The 23,940-nt window shown below is 37.3% G+C and overlaps 1 non-coding gene across 1 annotated transcript; it reads right to left on the bottom strand.

The window, feature by feature from the left end:
* Positions 1-7,138: 7,138 nt before the first annotated feature.
* Positions 7,139-7,245, bottom strand: LOC128292014 (small nucleolar RNA R71). The gene has a single exon (XR_008281998.1). It is a non-coding gene; the product is annotated as a small nucleolar RNA R71 (small nucleolar RNA).
* Between the last annotated feature and the right edge of the window lie 16,695 nt (positions 7,246-23,940).

The raw sequence follows: 23,940 nt of genomic DNA, 5'->3' as shown, positions 1-23,940 counted from the left end.
ATTTGATAAAAGGCTTGTCTAACCTCTCCATCATGGCTACTCGTAAACGGTCTAGAGTCAGATGGCGCTGTCCCTTGCGCGGGAGCAGGCGCATTGCTCTCGACATCGTCAGCTACGGCTCATTTGGGATCCATTTGCTATATAAAAACACATTTTCATTATTAGGATTCATCACACTATCGCAGTTCATAAATATGACATGTATAGCTAGACTCACATAGGCTACGTTAGTCCTAGAATTGACTAAATTGTAGCTCTGATACCAACCAAATGTAACACCCCTAACTCGTACCCGTTGCCGGACTAGTGTTAAAGGTGTTGCCAGACATATCAGAACATTTAGCATTCATTTCACAAACATCATATCATCAAAGGTGAAATATCAATAGAAAGTCCCTTACATAGGTCATCGAGACCTTAAACATGCTTTAGAAAAGGATTAGGACCAAACCGAACACATACAAAATTTTTCAAAACTTAAACAAATTTTCTAAGTTACAGAGGTCACACGCCGGTGTGAACATGCCATGTGCCTCACACAGCATTAGACACGCCCGTGTGTCTAGACCGTGCCAAATCAGAGCATACATACTGACTTAATCACACGGCCACAAAACATGCCCGTGTGCCTTGGCCGTGGTCGAAACTGACTTGGGTCACAGGCTAGCCACACGCCCGTGTGCCTTGGCCATGCTTAAGACTAACTTAAAATCGTACGGTACCCTAGGGGACACACGGCCATGCAACATGACTGTGTGTAGCACACGGCTGAGACACACGCCTGTATCTCTGCCCGTGTGGACAAAAAAGGCCATTTGAAAAGCCAATTTTCCACCCCATTTGGGTCAATCTTACAAGCATCAAACCAAGCACATTTGCACTATAATTTCAGCCAATTTCAATACCAAAACATACATCATTCATGCCATGTTATTATCAACCAAATTCAAGCTTATAAACTATACTCAATCATATTAAATCATAAGCCAAAATCATATTAAATCATATGTTTCATAACCCCAATTCACCTCATTCATTCACATGCCAAAACCTTACCAAATTGACTATTTCACTAAGCCATTCAAAGCACATCATATTGTTCATATTGCATCACATATTTCATACCAAGCACTCATTCATATACACAACTATAATCAAGCCAAATCACATGGCTAGATATATACATCACAAAACATAATCAAAGTACTTCTAGCCTATACATGCCATACTCCAATATTTACACTTTCAAAATGTACCAAAATAGAGTTTGATAGTGTGATGATGATCCTCAATGATCTCTAAGCTCCCGATAGCTATGATATCTATAAAACAAAGCAAACACATACAAAATAAATTTCAAAAGCTTAATAAGCCATATACAAATAAACTTAACAAATAACATCAATTTATTCATATAATTTAAGGTAAAATACATTCACATAGCCATATATCTCTTATATTTCATTCGAACATGATACACAGATACATATCATAACTCATTCTCATAGCAACTCATACTCATATCATATATTCACCAAGGCACATATATTTACGTTTCATTCTCAAACATAGTATACAATTCAAACGTACTTGATTCGAATACAAATTCACATAGTCATCTATTTTATTGGAATACCCTTTGAACCGTTTGAAATCATAAAGATACGCGGATAGCTCAAAAAGCTCATACAATACCAATGTCCCAGACGTGGTTTTGCATGTAATCAAATATCGATGCCATTGTCCCAAACAGGGTCTTACATCAAATCAAATATGATGCCGATGTCCCAAACATGGTCTTACACGTAAATCATAAGTCGATGCCAATGTCCCAGATGTGTCTTACACGAGAACCCAAATCAGATCCTATGTCATGACATATGTATCCTAACTATTCCTAAGGTTCGTACAGGGCTTTTTGGATGTTGGAACTTTGTCGATACTTTCTCGGAGGTCTCATGCTCAACTCTTATAACCATTCATCAATGTTCAATATCATATTAACAGTAATATTTCAATTTAAAACACATTTATTTGTATATCTACTTAGCTTGTATGGATTTGGATAGACGGAATCGGCTACTCGACGATTTTCCACTTTCTCCGATCTAATTCCGTTTTCTTTAATTCTTGATCTATATAAATTCAAATTTAACTCTTTTATTCACCAAATCATTCAAATCAATCCACAAATACACATTTAGGCCATTTTACAAATTAGCCCCCATATTTTTCATATTTTAACAATTTAGTCCTTAATTTAAAAAAATTACAAAATACACAAAATTTCTTTGTACACATGCTTAGCCGAATTCTCATAGTGTTCATACAAGTCCATATATTTCATTTATTTCACATTTTAGTCCCTCAATTTACAAATTTCACAATTTAGTCCAAATTACTCAAATTCATCAAAAATTCAAATACAAAATATGTTTACCCAAAACATATCTTTCATTTACCAAAAAATAACTTCACAAAACTTATAATTTCATCAATGGGTCAACTCAAAATCATCAACAAAATCAAAAATTGAGATATAGGCTTGATAGTATACTAAGCAACGATCACAAAAATGTAAAAATTATCGAAAACGGATTAAAAACCTTACCTTAATCACCAAAATAAGTAGCCGAACCTAGATTGTATTTTCTTTTCTTTTCCTTTTATATTTTCGGCAATAGCATGAACAAATGGCTAATTTCATGCTTTTTATTTTTATTAATATGGCTTTAATTACCAAATACCAAATTTGCCCTTAATAATAAACATTTATAACTTTAATATAAAAGGCCATAATTGTCCACTCAAGCTTACAATGGTCAAATATCAACATAAGGACCTTTCAATTACAAAGACATGTCAAATAAGCACTTTAACAAATATAAGGTCACTTTTACATTTTACGCGATTAGGTCCTTTTATCAAATTAAGCACACAATTTATCAAATTTTCATATGAAATTTTCACACATGTTAATTCACATATTTTAAACACAGAAAATAATATTAAATATTTTTTTTGACTAGACTTTGTGGTCCTAAAACCACTATTCCAACTAGGGTCTAAACCGGACTGTTACATGATTGACGAGGAACTCGAAGTGACAGTTGATGGAGATTTTCGAAGTGAGTTAGTCCTCCATAATCATATTTGATATATTCTTCATTTTTAATCTATTGATTTTTTTCTTTTTATGTTGATTTATTTATTTATCATTATAAAAACCCAAAAAATCCTTTATTTTATATTCTTCGTACTACAACTGAATCAAAGTACTAATTAGATCTTTTAGTGTTTAGGTTAAAATTGGTCTAGTGTTCGCCTCCATTCAGTATGATCCTTGGAGTATTTACCCACTCCTTTGTAAAACTATATTACAACTAGATGCGTATACATGTGGATACCGCCTCGAATATCTATATTTTATTTCAGTATTTACACTCGAACGTTAGTACATCTAAAGGTGGTCACTTAGTTCAAGAATTGTTTAGTCGTATGAAATTTTTGAGAGAATTAGTCTTGTAGTTTACATATTAGTATTACCCTCAAAGCTCGAAAAGATTCATAATAATGATACAATGGTATAAGTAAGATTCCTCTTACTTGATTACTTTTGACAAGATAGAAATACAACCTAACTTGTTATATTTGGAAAAAAATGGTCGAAATTTTAGGTTTGTAATAGAACAACTATGGAATTTAATGAGCACCATTAGTGAATGTTTTATGGCTCTGACATGATATTAAATAACCTATGTGGGAAAACAAAAAATCTATGAGATCACATTACCCGAATCTATCCGCAAGCAAAAAAATTTGAGAACAAAATTTCTATAGGGGAGAGTTGTAATAGCCAGTTTTTTAATGGTGTCAAAAATAGTGATTTCAGATTCCTAATTTCAATAAGTGGGTCCATAAATATTATTATTTAATATTTATGAGTCAAATCCAATGATATAGTGAATTTTTATTTGATAAACTTTGTTAATTGGAAAGCTGATTAAAGTATAAGTGATTTGTACTAAAAGTCAAGTGATTTTGGAAAATGAGGTATTGTGACCTTGTTTCCATAACCTGAGCCCGTAAATATTTTCACTAAAATTTTTTGGATTTTTTATATGTGTGTTTAATTTTGGTTCGGATATTTTAATGTTTGAATAGTTAATTAAGGAAAAAGGATTAAATTGTAAAAACTATAAAAATTAATCGTTATTCGTTTTTATGGATTAAATGGGCCTAAATGAATAAGTGGATGGTTTTAAGTGAAAAACATGCTATAACTATTGTTAATGGATGGTAAATGGTGAATTTTAAGTTAAAATAATGTTAAAATTATAATAATTAAACTTAAGTAAAAATAAAATAATATTAATTAAAAAAACAAAACAAAAAACATCATTTTCATGTTTCTTGCTTTCTCCCACCAAAAAATACCATGGAAGGAAGGCTTAGGAAAGTTTGAAATTCAGCCATTGCATGATATTGTTGAGTTAGGCATAAAAGGGAAAACTGTCGAATAGTCCCTATTATCTAAAGTAGTTTCGTTTTGTCAGGTAAGTTCATACGATATAAATATGTGTAATTTTTTGTTAAGTTTTATTTGTATTTTCATTAATGTTTTATTAGCAATTTGAATTGGCTGCCAATTAGTACCCAAATTGAGAATGGCATTAAATTGAATTGGATTGTTGCGAAATGGTATAATGCGAGGTAAAATCTCGATGAAAATAACAAAAGCCTCATATATGAGGTTATGAGTTTTGCCCAGGTTCCGAGCTTCTGCATATGTTGCAAAATCCAAAATACAGGAATAGGTTCTAAGCTCCAACATATGTTGCGAACTTGAGAATATAGGTATTGGTTCCGAGCTCCTACATATGTTGCGGCCTCGAGAGTATAGGAATACTAAGCCCTGGCCAGACTATTAAACTGTCGTAATTTAATGTAGTAGATTAAACTAGTGTTCACACTTAAGGAGCCTGAATACAAGCATTTTCATTACATTTTAGTTAAGTTTCTTTAATTTTACTTACATGCAATAAAATGTGCAAATTGAGTCTTTTATTCACCTTAAGGGCCGAATGAGGCCTAAAGGAGAGCTAATGTACTTTGTAAGTATGTAGGGGACCATTAGAAGGCATTTTAGGTTGATATTAGATGCTATGTCGAACACATGAGGTCTGATGTCACAACATAGGGAATAGAATAAAGAAAATTCAAGTCTACCTTCGATGTTGTGACACGGACTGAGGGTGTCGTGACATACCCTGTGGATGGCTACAAAGGAGCATACTGGTTGCTTGTCGCGACATAGGTCCTAGTGTGTCGCGACATTGACTCTAATACATAAATTAAAAATGAAGCAGGGGCGCTTTGGCCTGTACAATCAAATTTAAAGCTCAGGAATGTCAACTGACCTAGAATTAAGGACGACGGCCACCTGAAGGCTATAAATAGTCTTCCTTGGTACAAGTTAAAGACACTTTTTCATCAACCTAGTTTCTTAATTTAGATTTAGTTTTTTTTTCTTTCTTAGGTTTCTAGAGTTTAGTTTATTTGTTCGTTGTTTTCTTTCAAGAGATCTAGATTGTGGAATCATTCAACTCTGTGGATTTACGATTAATATCAATACAATCAGGCTCTTTCATTTACTCTATCTTGTCAATTTAATTAGCATGCTTTCTCTTTGCATCAATTTTATATTGTTTATGAACGCCATGAGGAACTAATCCTTTTATAAGGGATTAGTGAGTGGAGGTATGATCTGTTAACTATTTTGTAGGGTTACTCAGTACATCAGTTGTTTGGGAAAGGGAGAATATGAAATAAACCCAAGGCCTGACAGTGTCGGGAAGTCAAGGTGGGAATTAACCCAAATTTGGTATTGCCCATTTGGGAAAACCTTAACCCCACTAGTTTGGACTGTGAGGTCGAATGATGAGTCGTTCTTAGTAACTCGTTAAGTTAGAGGAAGATTGAAAAATCCTACAAAGGTAGTGACTATTTTATTGACAAGGAACTCGAAGTGACAGTTGATGGAGATTACTAGAGTGAACTAGTCCCCTATAATCAGATTTGATTTATTCTTCCTTATTAGTCTCTTGAATTTGATCTTTTTATGTTGTTTTAGTTTTATTATTATAAAAACCCCAATAATCTTTTATTTTATATTCTTCGTACTATCATTGAATTTAAAGTATTAATTAGATCATTAAGTGTTTAGGCTAGAATCGATCTAGCAGCTGCCTTCCTTGGGTACAATCCTCAGATTACTCACACAGTCTATTGTAAAACTATATTACAATTAGACCCGTATACTTGCGGATACCACCTCGTAATTCTATATTTTTGTGCAGTATTCACATTGTGGATGTAAGTACGTTCGTAGGTGGTTAAGTTGTTGGCGCCGTTGCTGGAGAGGTAACGCCACTAGGTTAATTTTAATTTTCGTACTTTAAAGGAATAATTAAGAAATTTGTAGGTTATAGATACGATTCTATTCCATTTATTGTTATTAATCTCCTCTTTCTGGATTTAGTGTATGACTCGCAGTAGGTGCACGCCTATTGTAGTAGCCACAGATCGAGAGAGAATAATACAAAGAAATCTTCATCAGCAATAGCAGTAGTAGCAAGTGCAAGATCCACCACCACCTGTTGTAGGTAAAGTACCCCGTGAAAATCCACTATTTGACGACACTAACGATAACACCCTAGGAAACCCACCAGCACCACAACTTCCTGCAAACATTCATATGGCTCAGAATGAAAGAACTTTAAGGGATTATGCCTTACCAAGTTTGGATATGGTTCAAGAAAGTACCACAAGGCTGATAATTACAGCTAATAGTTTCCTGATAAGACCGACTATGATTCAAATGATTTAGAATAATCTCCAAATTAGGGGCACTATAATAGAAGTCCCTAATCAACATTAAAAATGGTTCCTTCAACTCTATGATACTTTTAAGTATAACATGGTCACTGATGACGCTATTCATCTTCAGTTGTTCCCCTTCTCCTTGATTGATAATGCTTTTTTCTGGTTAGACTCGTAGGCACCTAGGTCTATCACGACATGGGATGAACTCACTGGAAAGTTCTTCTAGAAGTTTTTCCTAATCAACAAAGTAATGCAACTAAGAAGAGAGATTTTTGTTTTTAGACAGATGGAGGGAGAAAGTTTCTATGAGGCATGGGAACTGTTTAAAATGTAGATTCAAAAATGCCCGCACTACAGATTTCCTGAGTGGATGCGACTGCAGGTGTTTTATAATAGGTTGGATGCAAATGCATGATTTGGATTAAACGGAGCAGCAGTAGAAGCACTTATGAATAGAACGTATGAGGATGTGTACGAGATCATCGAGAATATGGCACTAACTCCTAGTAGTGGCCAATTAAATGATTCACATATGGTCAGAAACCCACTACGGTAAAAGCTATCCAAGAGGATGATAAGTATCAACAGTTAGTGGATAGACTCAACTGTATCAAATCAGTTTCTACGACACTGTCTATGCATAAAGGAGACAAACCGCTCTTCCATTATATCAACAACTTTGCTGAAGATGTAACGTACATTGGGAATAGGGGTGGAAACCCTTATTCGAATACATATAATCTAGACTGGAGATATCACCCAAATTTGATATGGGGGAAATCAAAGAGCATGTAATAATTTAAATCAAGTTAAAAATACTAATTATCAACCTCCTTATTTACAAATACCCCAAGATAGGGTCAACTCAAATGACCACAATGCATGTGGTCAATGGTTGGATAGAATTGAGATGCAGTCAATGGGAACTGATGTCAAATAGGTGCAATCTAAGTGCACCATGTAACACCCCTTACCCATATTTGACGCCGGAACAGGGTATGAGGCATTACCGGACTTAAACATAAGCAAGCATACAAAATCGAGACATAATTTTTTTTTCAAATTTAAAAATTTTCACATACATTCATATCTTCCTTAAAACGAGCCTACGAGGCCCAAAAAATACATTGGAGGTGGTGCATGTAACACCCTTTACCCGTGTCCGATGTCAGAATAGGGTATGAGGCATTACCGGACTTAATTGTTCACAAACATGCAAAAATCAGGCTACAAAATTTCATTCGTATCAAAACCATTCATGCACAAGCATAATGTCCCATACATGGGCCTACGAAGCCCTAAATATGCATTGAAAGTAGTTAGGGACTAAACTAAGAACCTTAGAAAGTTTTGGGAAAACTTAGAAAAAATTTCAATGACATAAGGTCACATGCCTGTGTGAACACAAGGACATGCCCATGTGCATTTAACACGTACGTGTCCTTAGGCGATGTAACTCCCTGACTATGACGTCAGCGAATAATTTGGACCACACGGCCAAGCCACACACCCGTGTGCTTAGGCCGTGTTCCCCTAACAGTTGAGACACACGGCCGTGTCTCAGCCCGTGTGGCCAACACTTAGGCTATTTTCCAAGCCTTTAAGTTACCCTTAATCCTTCACATCTTTATTTCCATATTACACATTTAATTTATGGCCATGACCATTTAGATTGGTTACAAAACATTCATCATGCACATATTTCATAACATAGGGGATTTCAAAATCATTTTGACTCTATCTCACAACAATTCAAATATCTCATAATATGAACTTTTTTTACTTACACTATTTCTTCTATATGAAACTAGACTCAATAAGCTTTAATTTCATATTTTATTCAGCCTCTAATTCAATTTCTACAATTTTTAGTGGATTTTAAAATTCAGACTACTGCTGCTTTCCAAAACTGTTTCAATGCTAATTTTACACTTTCATAATTATCTTTAAATATAGTTTCATGCCAATCAATTTCTATTTTCATATTCATTAGGCCACAAGTTGAAGGGATAAACAAATCATGTCCTAATTTAATTTGACCTAAAAGCTTCACACATAATCATCCATCAAATTTACCACATAATTATACACCATGGGTATCGACGTAATATTTACAAGGTCGCCACAAAGTCTTTCTCATAGGTTTGACTTACTCATTTACATTCTTACCAAAAGTCCAATATACATCGAGCTCATCACTCATGAATTTTTAGTACATACCTGTACCCTTTCAACATGATCATACACATAGCTTACTCATTTTCATTCATTGCTAATCATACAACATAAATTGAGCACGTATTTCATGAATTTAATGAAAGTACCTGTATCACTCACATCATGGTCATAACCTCTCTTATTCTGATATAAATCGTAAATTTCCCGTTGAACCATTTAGAATACTACAGGATATTCAATAAGCCTCAAGCATAGGGTAAGGTGCCGACGCCATGTCCCGGACATGGTCTTACTGTAACACCGCAAACTCGGACTAGAAGTTAGGCCCGAACATGGCATGTCACATTGAAGTGTTTTTCGAAAACCATGTTCTCATTGAAAACCCTTTTTACTACTCAAAACCTCTGGCCATTTTAAAACTTGTGAAACGTTAATTCCCTTAAAACCTTACTTGCTGCGGAAGCTTACTTTTAAACAGTTGCGAAAATGTGATATTTTGAAACCAGTTGTTGTTTTGGAAATCCATGCCCTACTTCTAACAGATATTAACCATACTAAATAAATTTCCCAAATAAAAAGTTAAGAAAATAAAGAGGCCTTAATACAACCCAAATCAAAAACCAAAGTGCTTAACTAAATAAACGAAATAGAAAAACATATGTAGTTGTGTGGTCGCCTCTGAGTCCCTATGCGACACCGATCCACCTAATCTGGGGATTACCTGCACAGTTAATAAACGAGGTGAGTTTACAAACACTCAGTGTGTAATCCCCTTACTAGAGTAATGATCATAAATAGGCGAATTTAGAATCGATGCGGGCGGAGCCTATTACGAGAATGAAGACGATCCGATTCAGAGCATACGTGGGCCAAAGCCCGTTACAATATCATTTGGGTCACAGCCCATAACAGAATCAATTGGGCCTAGCCCATCTTAGCCTCAGTTGGGCCGAAGCCCACATCATAATAATATCACAATAATATCAAACATGCAATGCTGTGCAACCTACCCCAATAATCCAATCGCTACACACCACCTCTATCCCCCGGTACACATCATGTAGGGATATAAATATCGACCCACCCATCCGATACACATCAATGGTAGCTTGGTTGCGGTACTACCTTTATTACAGCAAGTTGCTAATCAAATATTAGGCTTAATAGCCATAGGTGGATCCACAGTCATCAAGCAACCATGCGATCCTCATATACTTCTTCCGTTCCATAATTCCCAACCCATGCAATAAGTCGTGTATGTCATGCTCAATCATCACATGTGTATGCAGAATGGCCATACTCAGTAACAGTCCTTTAAACATATATTAAGAGCATATCAGTCATACAACAGCAGTCAAGTCAATTAAAATGCAGTCATACATTCATAATCAAATTAGTCGAATTCGAAGTCTAAGTCAGTCATTTACCCTCAAGGGAAAAACAGTTATTTTACCCTACAGGGGTATGTCGGTCATTTTACACTACAAGGGTATTTCGATAATTTTACATTACAAGGGTATTTTGATAATTTTACAAATCGGGGGTGTTTCTATTTGGTAATTTTACAAATTGAGTGTATTTTAGTAATTTCACAATCGAGGGTGTTTCGGTAATTTTACAAATCGAGGGTTTTTCAGTAATTTTACAAATCGGGGTATTTCGGTAATTTTACAAACCGAGGGTACTTCAATATTTTACAAACTGAGGGTATTTCGGTAATTTCTCTTTATTATGGGTTTATTACTTACCTTGGCCCGTTAACAAGTCCTCGTTGGCTAAAGTGAACAGATACTATGCACCAGGTAGGATTCCAGAGAAGAGGAGGTAAGTCATTAAGACTGCTTAAGTACCAAGCTCTCCCTAAATCCAATCCTAGACATTCATATAACCATTGCCACACCTTAACCTTATGGCTCGTCCACGGTCATGATTAATTAATTATTTAAGTTTTATGTCTGCTTGAGTAGTTACCAAAAACTAGGTCCACAACCCCTTTACTAAATACTAACAGATCCATAATTATTCATTCGGCCCCTTTAGGCCCAATCTCGTTCACATGGCCCATTAGGCCCAATCACATTCATATGGCCCATTAGGCCCAACTACTTCGCACCTAACAGTTAGATTTACACAAATAGGCCCACGGGCCTATCGGGCCCATTCAGCCCATTGAGGCCCAGAACAGCCCCAGTACACGAGAACGCTCGTGGCGGCTTTCAGCTTTTGCCGGTTTCTAACAAAGAAGGGCATGAATACACACCTGTTTATGAGAAAGCGTTGAAGTCTACGATCACCAACCTTGGCACATCCTGCATTGGGTCTTAATCTCCTTTTTCTTTTTCACCAACTCATCTGGTTCGCTCTATTTAAAGCCAGCTTCTTACCAATTCCCATGTTAGCTTCCCGATGTGGGATTACTTTCAACCATTAGGAAAATTCCTTATTTTTTTATGAGCACTTCAACCATAGAGTTCCAGTCCAACTCCACCTCCTACATAGCTCAAATAGCAAAATAAATACCCCATTGCGTATCCTAAGACTTGAACCTTAGACCTCACAGTTACACAACACGCCACCTTGCCACTCTACCACAGGTTATTTCTGTGTCATATTTTATCCTCAATTAATTATAAGGCATATGTGCTAACGTCCAGATTCCTTTAAAAGAAATACCAAAATAAATTGCAAGAGCCAAGACTTGAACCCAGGCTCCCTTGCAACCTTAATGACGCCACAACCACTAGACCACATGCTTTCTTATGTCACTTATTTACCACAATAATTTAAAAGGCCTTCATCCAAGTACCCAAGGTTTTATTCACTTAAAACCAAAATTTTTGCTAAAGCCCAAGTTTGAACCCAAGATTTCTCCAACACTTCTTAGGGCCATAAACCACCAAAGTAGACATTTAATTGTGTCATTTCCTTGCACAATTAAATGCTTATACACAACCTCCTTACTGACCCACACTCAAGTCCCAATACTTCTAGGCCCAAATTTGGGGTGTTACAATTCTACCCCCTTAAAGAAATTTTGTCATCAAAATTTCTAACTATCTGAACAAGCACTTAGCTCAATCAACACCACTATACTCCCGTTGCGCACTCTAGTTCCAAACTACACTAATACACTTTTAGCTTAATCTCAAAACCTCTCACACCTAACTAAACATCTAACCATAGAAGCAAACAGATATTTACCATAGATGCATACAATTTCTATATTCAAACATCATATTCAACAAAATACACCTGACTTAAAAGGAACTGTACAATCCCGAACCTAATGCTCTTTAGACCTGCATCTGAGGCACGCTCTTGACTTCCTCTAGCATTCGCCTAGATGGCGCCTTTTGCAACACTCGCAAGTCAAAAAATTTGGGCGTGTCTTAACGCCTTTCACAGAACGAGGCTCCTGCTTCAGAGGACTATCCCTCTTCGTGCTGCACTCCAAGCGCTTAGCCTGAAGTGTTTCACCATATGCCTTAATTCTTGCCTTGAACACTTCTTCCTGCATTTCCCTTACCAACCGGGTCAGTGCCTCCATACCAACCTCCGGGTTATTGTTACCTGAAGTTGGCAGGCTTACCTTGACTACAGTTTCTTGAACCACCCATGTTCTAGGGAGACGGGCAACTCCTCGTGAACTTGTTTGCCTTCGGAATCCATCATAGTACTGTTGTTAACTTAAAAAAAAATCTAATTTCCAGAACATACATTGAATAAATACAAAATCTAACTTTAAGTACAGTCTAACAGAAAACTTACGAATTTGGCGCCGGAGACTCGGTTACTACACTTTCAGGAAAATATTTAGAAAAACATTTCAAATACTTCAAATCTTTTCAAACCAATTTGAAACAATTCTTTCAGAAATCCAATTTTAAAACCCATTCCACAGTCGAGTTTTACAACTTGGCTCTGATACCACTAAATGAAACACCCCAAACCTGGTCTAGAAGTTAGACCTGAATCTGGCGTGTCACATTGCAGTTTTTTTTGAAAACCATGTTCTCATTGAAAACCCTTCTTACTACTCAAAACCTCTGGCCATTTTAAAACTTGTGAAATGTTAATTCCCTTACAACCTTACTTGTTGCGGAAGCTTACTTTTAAACAGTTGCGAAAACGTGATATTTTGAAACCAGTTGTTGTTTTGGAAATCCATGCCCTACTTCTAACAGATATTAAGCATACTAAATAAATTTCCCAAATAAAAAGTTAAGAAACTAAAGCGACCTTAATACAACCCAAATCAAAAACCAAAGTGCTTAACTAAATAAACGAAATAGAAAAACATATGTAGTTGTGTGGTCGTCTCCAAGTCCCTCTGCGACACCGATCCACCTAACGCTGGGGATTACCTGCACAATTACTAAACGAGGTGAGTTTACAAAAACTTAGTGTGTAATCCCCTTACTAGAGTAACAGTTAGTAAATAGACAGAATTCAGAATCAGTCTGGGCCAGAGCCCATTACAATAACAGTACAGTCCATTCAGAGCATAAGTGGGCCAAAGCCCGTTACAATATCATTTGGGTCATAGCCCATAACAGAATCAATTGGGTCTAGCCCATCTTAGCCTCAGTTGGGCCGAAGCCCACATCACAATAATATCACAATAATATCATACATGCAATGTTGTGCAACCCACCCCAATAATCCAACCGCTACCCACCAACTCCGTCCTCCAGTACATATCATGTGGGGATATAAATATTGACCCACCCATTCGATACACATCAATGGTAGCCCGGTTGCAGTACTATCTTTATTGCAGCAAGCTACTAATCAAATATTAGACTTAATATGTGACAGCCCTAAATTGACCCTAGTCAGAAAGTGGTTTCGGGACCACTAAACCGAGTCATAAAAATAATTAACCGTCATAGTTGATGCTCATTATATGTACATATGCATGTGTGAAAATTTCATGTTTGGATTTTGTTAATTGTAAGTGAATTTTATCAAATAGGACTTATGTGAGAAAATTTAGAAATGTGCTAGGCAAATGTAAGGTGGCCTATAAATGCATGTTTTGAAAATGCTTTGGGTTTGCATGTCAATTTACCCAAAATTTAAGCATAGTGGTGGCGATGCTATGAATGGAAACATGTTGCAAACATGTTTAGTTAGTGGTTATGTTAGAAAGAATAAATAATGAAAAGGAATATGATGAAAACAAAGAAAAGAAAAAAAAGTGTCCATCCTTTCATATTTTGTTGGCTTGGCGAATGTTCTAAGAAGAAGGGGGGAAGAGCTTGAGAAAATCAGCCATGGGAGATTGCTAGACTAAGGTATGTTTGATGTTGTCCATGAGATTCATGCATGTTTTAGTTGTTAGTTTGAGTTCTACCTAGCCCATGGTTTAAATCTTTGCTATGAGATGGGGATGATATTCGGCCATGGGTGTTGTCTTCTTGGTTGATGTTTGATGTTTGATGTTGTGGTGATGAGGCATGAAGATGAGTTAAGTTTCGCTAAGGTGGATTTGTGTTGATGTCATTTGCATGCTAAGTGTGAAGCTTTGTAATGATACATGTGTATGGTGCTTTTGATGTTGTGAATGGAAGTAGAGGAAAAGTAAAAGAAAATTTATGTAGAAATGTGATATATGTGGATTTATAGGACGTTACAAATATATGTGAAGCCATGCTAGATTAGGAAAAATTCAGTCAAGTGTTCATGAGATGAAATTTTGTGTTTACGTGAATTAAAGATGATAGTATAGTTGATATTATATATATATATGTATGCACATTCGGCCATCAAATTAAGAGCATAGGTGATGATGAGTCTAAGCTTTGTACATTCGGCCATATATATATATAGATGCATATGTGATTGGATTATTGATAGTAGGGCGATAGCATATGGTTATTAGCCGAATAGCTAAGAGCATAAGGTAGCAAGATAAAAATTTTACCATGCCGTTCCGTATGTCATAAAATCATTAAAATGTGAATACCAATATATGTAGCAAAGCGGTTGAATGAGTTAATTTATTTGTTTAAGCTCAAGATCCTAAAGGAGAGGCGTCCAACAAGGGGAAATCGAAGGTCATCGAGTAGCCGACTTGGAATTATTTTACCCAACACAAGGTAAGTCATTAAGCATATAGTTGGCATTGATTTAAATGATCGTAATACCTATGCAATTACATTTAATGAGGTGAAATGTATACAAATGTATATGTATGTAGAGATGAAATTGTCGAATGTAAAAGGAAGTGAAACGATATAGTGGCTGGTTTTCGCACTAAGTGTGCGGACAATAAGTGTTCACGGTTGAGAGAATGGCACTAAGTGTGCGGGCTTGAAATGCATGGCACTAAGTGTGCAAGTTTAAAGTACATGGCACTAAGTGTGCGTGGTTGATTATTAAGCACTATGTGTGCTAACCCACTATATAAATATATATATATATTTTCTATCAATTATTTATATTAAGGGTGCGACCTTTCCGAATCGATTTCGAACAGCGGAAAAGGTAAGTACCTTGAGTTCATGGCTAATAGGTGCTATGTTTATATATGGAGTTGAGCGTGGTAAGTTTTGAACCTACGTGATGATTATAATTGAAGTCACGTACATAAGGTTCATCGTGGAATAGGTGAAAGTTCGTTTAGTTGTATGATTGTAACGAAAATAAAATGATGTATGGAAATGCCTCAATTATCCTATTGAATAGTGTATGAAATGTCAATGTAGGACTTGGAATGAGATTGAATCGTAAGGTCTAAGAAACTATGGCATAGTTCGGTATGGATGGAGTACTTAGCCTCATTTCGTTGTTTCCTCTTGTGAAAATTTTATTAATGGATGGTAGTGTAATGCTTATGACTTACTAAGTTATATACTCATTCGGTGTTTGCTTGTCACCCATTTTAGGTTTCTTGGACTCGACTTTTTGCGTATTCGGGACCGTCATCGAAGTCATCACACCAGCTTGCAACTTTTTGGTATCTTCTTCTTATTTGGTCTAAGAGAACATTTCGGCATGTATAGGCTATTATGTTTGTTTGAACTTTGGTATGTAAAACTTTGGATAGCCATGCGAAAATGGCTTATATACGTTTTTAGCATAGTACTATAATCGTTTGTATGTTGATCACTAAGAGGTATGGAAATGTTTGGAAACGATTAGCCATTGGAATGGTTAATCATGATTATACTTTGTGTTATGTATGCAAAAAGGGCTAATTGAATCATGGAAACTATGAAATAGGTAAAGTCTACCTTAAAGGCAGATGCTGACAGCAGCAGCGATGTGGATGTGAAAAATCACTAAAAATAGTAGGAATTGAATTAAATAGTGAATAAATTATGTAAATGAACCTTGATGAATCTAATTTCATATGGAAGAAACGAAACGGTCATATGAGTTCTATGTTAAGAGATATTTAGGTTTTCGTGAAACAGGGGCAGAACTTTTTTTTGGATTCCCTGTTCTAACTTTGGAAATTCATTATAAATTAACCCGAGACATTTAGAAGTCATGCCATATATGTATAGATTCCTTTTTGAGTCTAGTTTCTATAGAAATAAATGGAATCAGTAATGAAGCCCTGTACAGGGAGATATCCAGGTCGTAATGCATGAAGGTCAGTGTAGTCGCACCCTGGAACAGGGGAGACTTTAACTAATAAACTGTACTAATTGGCCCAACCAAAAATTCTAGAAAAATATTTTTAGATGGATATATGAGACTAGTTTCAGGGAAAAATCACGAAACTGATTTTCGAGTTGTAGAACTCAAGATATGATTTTTAAGGTGACAGTGACACAGTTAGCCAGCTGTCTGGAAAATGTTTTTTATGAACGGTGAAATTAAGTGAACGAAGTCTGTTAACCCCTCGTGTCCGACCCCGACGACGGTCTCGGGAATGGGGTGTTTCAATTTTATTGGTATCAGAGCTATGGTTTAGTCGGTTCTAGGACTACCATAGCGCGTATGAGTCTAGCTATACATGCCTTAATGTTAGTGCTTAATAATGTGATGACTTGACGGTTAAAATTTCGCTTTGATTAGCAAATGGAACCCGGGGTAGAGAGACCCTTAGCGGATGACGTTGAAAGTGTAGCGGCTGCTCCTGCGCAAGGGACACCGCCTGTTGAACCTCAGTCATCTGCAAATAATCAGGATGAGGGGGCAAAACAAGCCTTCTTCACCATGATGAATGAGTGGGTCGCGAATATGCTCGAACCATTCCGGTTGTCCAACCATTCCCGAATTTGAATAATCCACCCCAAGAGCCCGCAATGCCATCGCCATCGATCCCGTGAGGTCGAGTAAACCACCGTGGACTTGATTAGGAAGCGGAGCCGAGGAGTTCAAGGCCATAGTTACCGATGATGCCGAAAGGGCCGAAGTTCGCTTGATAACACCATTCGGGTGTTCGATGGACTGTCATGCACACCTGATGAATGTCTAAAGTGTGCTATATCCTTGTTGCGAGACTCAGCCTACTATTGGTGGAGGACCTTGATTTCCATAGTCCCAAACGAACGAGTTACTTGGGATTTCTTCCAAGCGAAATTTCGAAAGAAATATATTAGTCAACGGCTCATCGATCAAAAGCGTAAGGAATTCTTGGAACTCAAGCAAGGCCGTATGACAGTATCTGAATACGAACATGAGTTCGTAAGACTCAGTCGGTATGCCCGGGAGTGTGTGGCTGATGAGTTTGCTATGTGCAAGAGATTTGAAGAAGGATTGAATGAAGATTTAAAGCTACTAGTCAGTATTTTGGAGATAAAAGAATTCGTAACACTAGTTGAACGAGCCTGCAAGGCGGAAGAACTTGGAAAGGAGAAGAAGAAGGCTGAATTTAAAGCTAGAGACTATCGTAAAAGATCGATGGGTAAAGCCCCATTCTCGGCTGTAAAGAAGTTCAGGGAGGACACTATTAAATCGAGGACGACTGCGGGAATTTCTATTAGAGCACGACCATCGACGGACTCCCGAGCTACTTCAGTAGCTAGTGTGGGCAATAATCGCCAAGAGAAACCTGAATGCCCCCAATGTGGAAGACGACACATAGGTGAATGTTGGGGTAAGTCTACTAACAGGGCCTGCTACGGATGCGATTCAAGGACCACTTCATTAGAGATTACACGGAGCTTGATGAGAAGAATAGGATGCAAGGTGCAAGACCTAGTGGAATGACAGCTAGAGGTAGACCACCGAGAATTTCAGGAGGTAGGGGTGGTAGTCAGAGAGGGGCCTCGGATACGGTTGTTCAATCTGAGACCCGTACTCCTGCTAGGGCATATGCCATCCGTGCACGAGAGGAAGCATCCTCCCCTGATGTTATCACTGGTACTTTCACTCTTTTTGACACTAATGTAATTGCATTAATCGACCCTGGCTCTACTAATTCTTATGTATGTGAGACTTTAGCATCCAGTAAGACTCTGCCTATTGAGTCTCATCGAGTTCGTAATTCGAGTGTCAAATCCTTTGGGTCAATATGCGCTTGTTGACAAAGTGTGTAAGAGATGCCTCTAATGATCCGAGAATCTGCTTTTCCTACCGATTTGATGCTTTTACCATTTGATGAATTTGATGTTATTCTTGGTATGGACTGGTTGACCGTATATGACGTAGTGGTGAGTTGCAAAAGAAAAACCATTGATTTAAGGTGCGCAAATAACGAGATAATCCGAGTTGAGTCTACGGACTTAAAGGGGTTGCCAGTTGTAATATCATCAATGTTGGCTCAAAAATATGTAAGAAAGGGGTGCGAAGCATACCTTGCGTATGTACTTGATGACAAAGAGTTAGAAAAGAAACCCGAATCTGTGCCGGTGGTTTGTGAATACCCGGACGTTTTTCCCGAAGAATTACCGGGTTTACCACCTATTCGGGAGGTAGAGTTTGGTATTGAGCTTGTACCTGGGACTACTCCGATTTCGATAGCTCCGTATCATATGGCACCAACCGAGTTAAAAGAGTTGAAAGCTCAGTTGCAAGAATTGACGGATAGAGGTTTCGCTGGACCAAGTTTCTCACCTTGGGGTGCACTAGTATTGTTTGTGAAAAAGAAGGACGGAACCATGAGGTTGTGCATCGACTATCGTCAGCTGAACAAAGTGACAATAAAGAATAAATATCCGTTACCGCGTATTGATGATTTGTTTGATCAACTAAAGGGAGCCTCAGTGTTTTCAAAGATAGATTTGAGATCGGGTTATTATAAGTTGCGGATTCGAGATTCGGATATACCCAAAACTGCTTTCAGAACGAGATACGGCCACTATGAATTCTTAGTGATGCCGTTTGGGCTCACTAATACCCCTACGGTATTTATGGATTTGATGAATCGGATCTTCAGACAGTATTTGGACCGGTTCGTAGTTGTGTTCATTGATGACATCCTGGTCTATTCAAGAGATGAGACCGAACATGCTGAGCACCTGAGATTAGTGTTGCAAATTTTACGGGATAAACAGTTATATGCTAAGTTCAGTAAGTGTGAGTTCGGTTAAGAGAGGTTAGCTTCTTGGGCCATGTGGTATCTCAGATCGGTATTCGAGTTGACCCGAGCAAAATTTCAGCCATACTTAATTGGAAGCCTCCGAGAAATATTATCGAGGTTCGAGTTTTTGGGACTCATGGGTTACTACCGACGGTTTGTAAAAGGTTTCTCGATGATAGCCACACCCATGACGGCTACTTCAAAAGATATTAAGTTCGAATGGACGGAAAATGTCGAAAAGTTTTGATCAATGAAAACTTATTTGATGAAGCCCCAATTTTAGTGCAATTAATCGTGCAAAGAGTTTGTCATCTATAGTGACGCCCCTACTTGGGTTAGGTTGCATGTTGATGCAAGAAGGTCGAGTTGTGGCCTATCGCGCCGAGACAATTAAAGCCACATGAGAAAAATTATCCCACCCATGATCTCGAATTAGTCGCCATCGTATTCGCCTTGAAAATATGGCGACATTACTTATTTGGTGAGAAGTGCCATGTATTTTCGGATCACAAAAGTCTCAAATATTTGACGACTCAAAGAGACTTAAATCTGCGACAAAGACGTTGGCTTGAGTTGTTGAAAGATTATGAACTGGTCATTGATTATCACCCGGGAAAGGCTAATGTGGTTGCGGACGCCTTAAGCCGTAAATCACCGCTTGCTTTACGAGCAATGAATGTACACTTGTCTGGTTTTACCCGACAATGTGTTAGTAGCCAATTAAAGGCCAAACCATTATTGATTCATCAAATTCGTGAAGCTCGTAAAGTCGACGATGAGTTGGTTGCAAGACGGGCTGAATGTGTTCGAATATGGAATCGAGTTTCAAATTGATAATGACGATTGTTTGAGGTTCAAGTCATTTGTGTGTTCCAAGAAATTCGAACTCATTTCGATGATTCGAACGAGGCTCATTGTAGCCGAATGTCGATTCACCCGGGAGTACGAAATGTACAACGATCCGAGACGCCGTTTTGGTGGCATGGTATGAAACGAGACATTTCGATTTTTTCAAGTGTTTAATATGTCGCAAGTAAAGGCGGAACATCAAGTGCCTACGGGTTTACTTCAGCCGATCGTGATACCTGAATGGAAATGGGATCGAGTCACGATGGATTTTGTGTCTGGGTTGCCATTGTCGACAAGTAAGAAAGATACGATTTGGGTTGTTGTTGATAGACTGACTAAGGCGGCTCATTTTATCCCCGTACGTACGGATTTTTCATTGGATAAACTAGCTGAATTGTATGTTTCTCAGATTGTGAGATTACACGGGGTACCGATTTCTATTGTGTCGGATAGAGATTCGAGATTCACCTCACGATTTTGGAAGAAATTTCAAGAAGCCTTGGGTACCAAGTTGCATTTTAGCACCGCTTTTCACCCCCAAACCGATGGTCAATCCGAGCGGATAATTCAGATACTTGAGGATATGTTGAGATGTTGCATCCTCGAGTTTAGTGGTTCATGGGAACGATATTTACCTTTGATTGAATTCGCTTACAATAATAGTTTTCAGTCAAGTATTAAGATGGCACCTTACGAGGCTTTGTACGGTCGAAAATGCCGTACGCCATTGTTTTGGATCGAGCTCGGTGAAAGTAAAATTTTCGGAGTGGATTTGATTAAAGATGCTGAACAGAAAGTAAGTATAATTCGTGAGAGTCTGAAGGCAGCATCAGATCGTCAGAAGTCGTACGCGGATTTAAAACGAAGAGATATTGAGTATTAGGTGGGAGACAAAGTGTTTCTCAAGGTATCACCTTGGAAAAAGATACTCAGATTTGGCCGTAAGGGCAAATTGAGTCCGAGATTCATTGGGCCGTATGAGATCTCCGAACGAGTTGGCCCAATTGCATATAGGTTGCTTTTACCTCCTGAACTCGAAAGGATCCACAACGTTTTTCATGTTTCGATGCTTCGACGTTACCGATCCGATCCTTCGCATGTAATAAACCCCTCTGAGATTGAAATTCAAGCCGATATGAGTTATGAAGAAGAACCGATCCGTATCCTAGCTCGTGAAGTGAAAGAGTTGCGAAACAAAAGGGTTCCGTTTGTGAAAGTGTTATGGCTCAAACACAGAATGGAAGAAGCTACTTGAGAACCTGAGAACTCTATGAAAGAACGATACCCAAACCTATTTACTGGTAAGATTTTCGGGACGAAAATTTCTTAAGTGGGGAGAGTTGTGACAGACTCTAAATTGACCCTAGTCGGAAAGTGGTTTCGGGACCACTAAACCGAGTCATAAAAATAATTAACCATCATAGTTGATGCTCATTATATGTACATATGCATGTGTGAAAATTTCATGTTTGGATTTTGTTAATTGTAAGTGAATTTTATCAAATAGGACTTATGTGAGAAAATTTAAAATGTGCTAGGCAAATGTAAGGTGGCCTATAAATGCATGTTGTGAAAATGTTGGGTTTGCATGTCAATTTACCCAAAATTTAAGCATAGTGGCCGCCATGTTATGAATGGAAACATGTTGCAAACATGTTTAGTTAGTGGTTATGTTAGAAAAAATAAATAATGAAAAGGAATATGATGAAAACAAAGAAAAGAAAAAAAGTGTCCATCCTTTCATATTTTGTTGGCTTGACCGAATGTTCTAAGAAGAAGGGGGAAGAGCTTGAGAAAATCAGCCATGGAGATTGCTAGACTAAGGTATGTTTGATGTTGTCCATGAGATTCATGCATGTTTTTAGTTGTTAGTTTGAGTTCTACCTAGCCCATGGTTTAAATCTTTGCTATGAGATGGGGATGATATTCGCCATGGGTGTTGTCTTCTTGGTTGATGTTTGATGTTTGATGTTGTGGTGATGAGGCATGAAGATGAGTTAAGTTTCGCTAAGGTGGATTTGTGTTGATGTCATTTGCATGCTAAGTGTGAAGCTTTGTAATGATACATGTGTATGGTGCTTTTGATGTTGTGAATGGAAGTAGAGGAAAAGTAAAAGAAAATTTATGTAGAAATGTGATATATGTGGATTTATAGGATGTTACAAATATATGTGAAGCCATGCTAGATTAGGAAAAATTCAGTCAATTGTTCATGAGATGAAATTTTGTGTTTAGGTGAATTAAAGATGATAGTATAGTTGATATTATATATATATATATATGTATGCATATTCGGCCATCAAATTAAGAGCATAGGTGATGATGAGTCTAAGCTTTGTACATTCGGCCATATATATATATAGATGCATATGTGATTGGATTATTGATAGTAGGGCGATAGCATATGGTTATTAGCTGAATAGCTAAGAACATAAGGTAGCAAGATAAAAATTTTACTATGCCGTTCCGTATGTCATAAAATCATTAAAATGTGAATACCAATATATGTAGCAAAGCGGTTGAATGAGTTAATTTATTTGTTTAAGCTCAAGATCCTAAAGGAGAGGTGTCCAACAAGGGGAAATCGAAGGTCATCGAGTAGCCGACTTGGAATTATTTTACCCAACACAAGGTAAGTCATTATGCATACAGTTGGTATTGATTTAAATGATCGTAATCCCTATGCAATTCTGTTTAATGAGGTGAAATGTATACAAATGTATATGTATGTAGAGATGAAATTGTTGAATGAAAAAAGGAAGTGAAGCGTATATAGTGGCTGGTTTTCGGCACTAAGTGTGCGGACAATAAGTGTTCACGGTTGAGAGAATGGCACTAAGTGTGCGGGCTTGAAATGCATGGCACTAAGTGTGCAAGTTTAAAGTACATGGCACTAAGTGTGCGTGGTTGATTATTAAGCACTATGTGTGCTAACCCACTATATAAATATATATATATATATTTTCTATCAATTATTTATATTAAGGGTGCGACCTTTCCGAATCGATTTAACAATGGAAAAGGTAAGTACCTTGAGTTCATGGCTAATAGGTGCTATGTTTATATATGGAGTTGAGCGTGGTAAGTTTTGAACCTACGTGATGATTATAATTGAAGTCACGTACATAAGGTTCATCGTGGAATAGGTGAAAGTTCGTTTAGTTGTATGATTGTAACGAAAATAAAATGATGTATGGAAATGCCTCAATTATCCTATTGAATAGCGTATGAAATGTCAATGTAGGACTTGGAATGAGATTGAATCGTAAGGTCTAAGAAACTATGGCATAGTTCGGTATGGATGGAGTACTTAGCCTCATTTCGTTGTTTCCTCTTATGAAAATTTTATTAATGGATGGTAGTGTAATGCTTATGACTTCATCGAGTTATATACTCATTCGGTGTTTGCTTGTCACCCATTTTAGGTTTCTTGGACTCGACTTTTTGCGTATTCGGGACCGTCATCGAAGTCATCACACCAGCTTGCAACTTTTTGGTATCTTCTTCTTAGTTGGTCTAAGAGAACATTTCGGCATGTATAGGCTATT

Source organism: Gossypium arboreum, chromosome 4, assembly GCF_025698485.1.
Source record: "Gossypium arboreum isolate Shixiya-1 chromosome 4, ASM2569848v2, whole genome shotgun sequence".
In the NCBI taxonomy this organism is placed as follows: Eukaryota; Viridiplantae; Streptophyta; class Magnoliopsida; order Malvales; family Malvaceae; genus Gossypium; species Gossypium arboreum.
The sequence above is the reverse complement of the archived record's forward strand: the minus strand, read 5'-3'. Positions and strand labels throughout refer to the sequence as shown.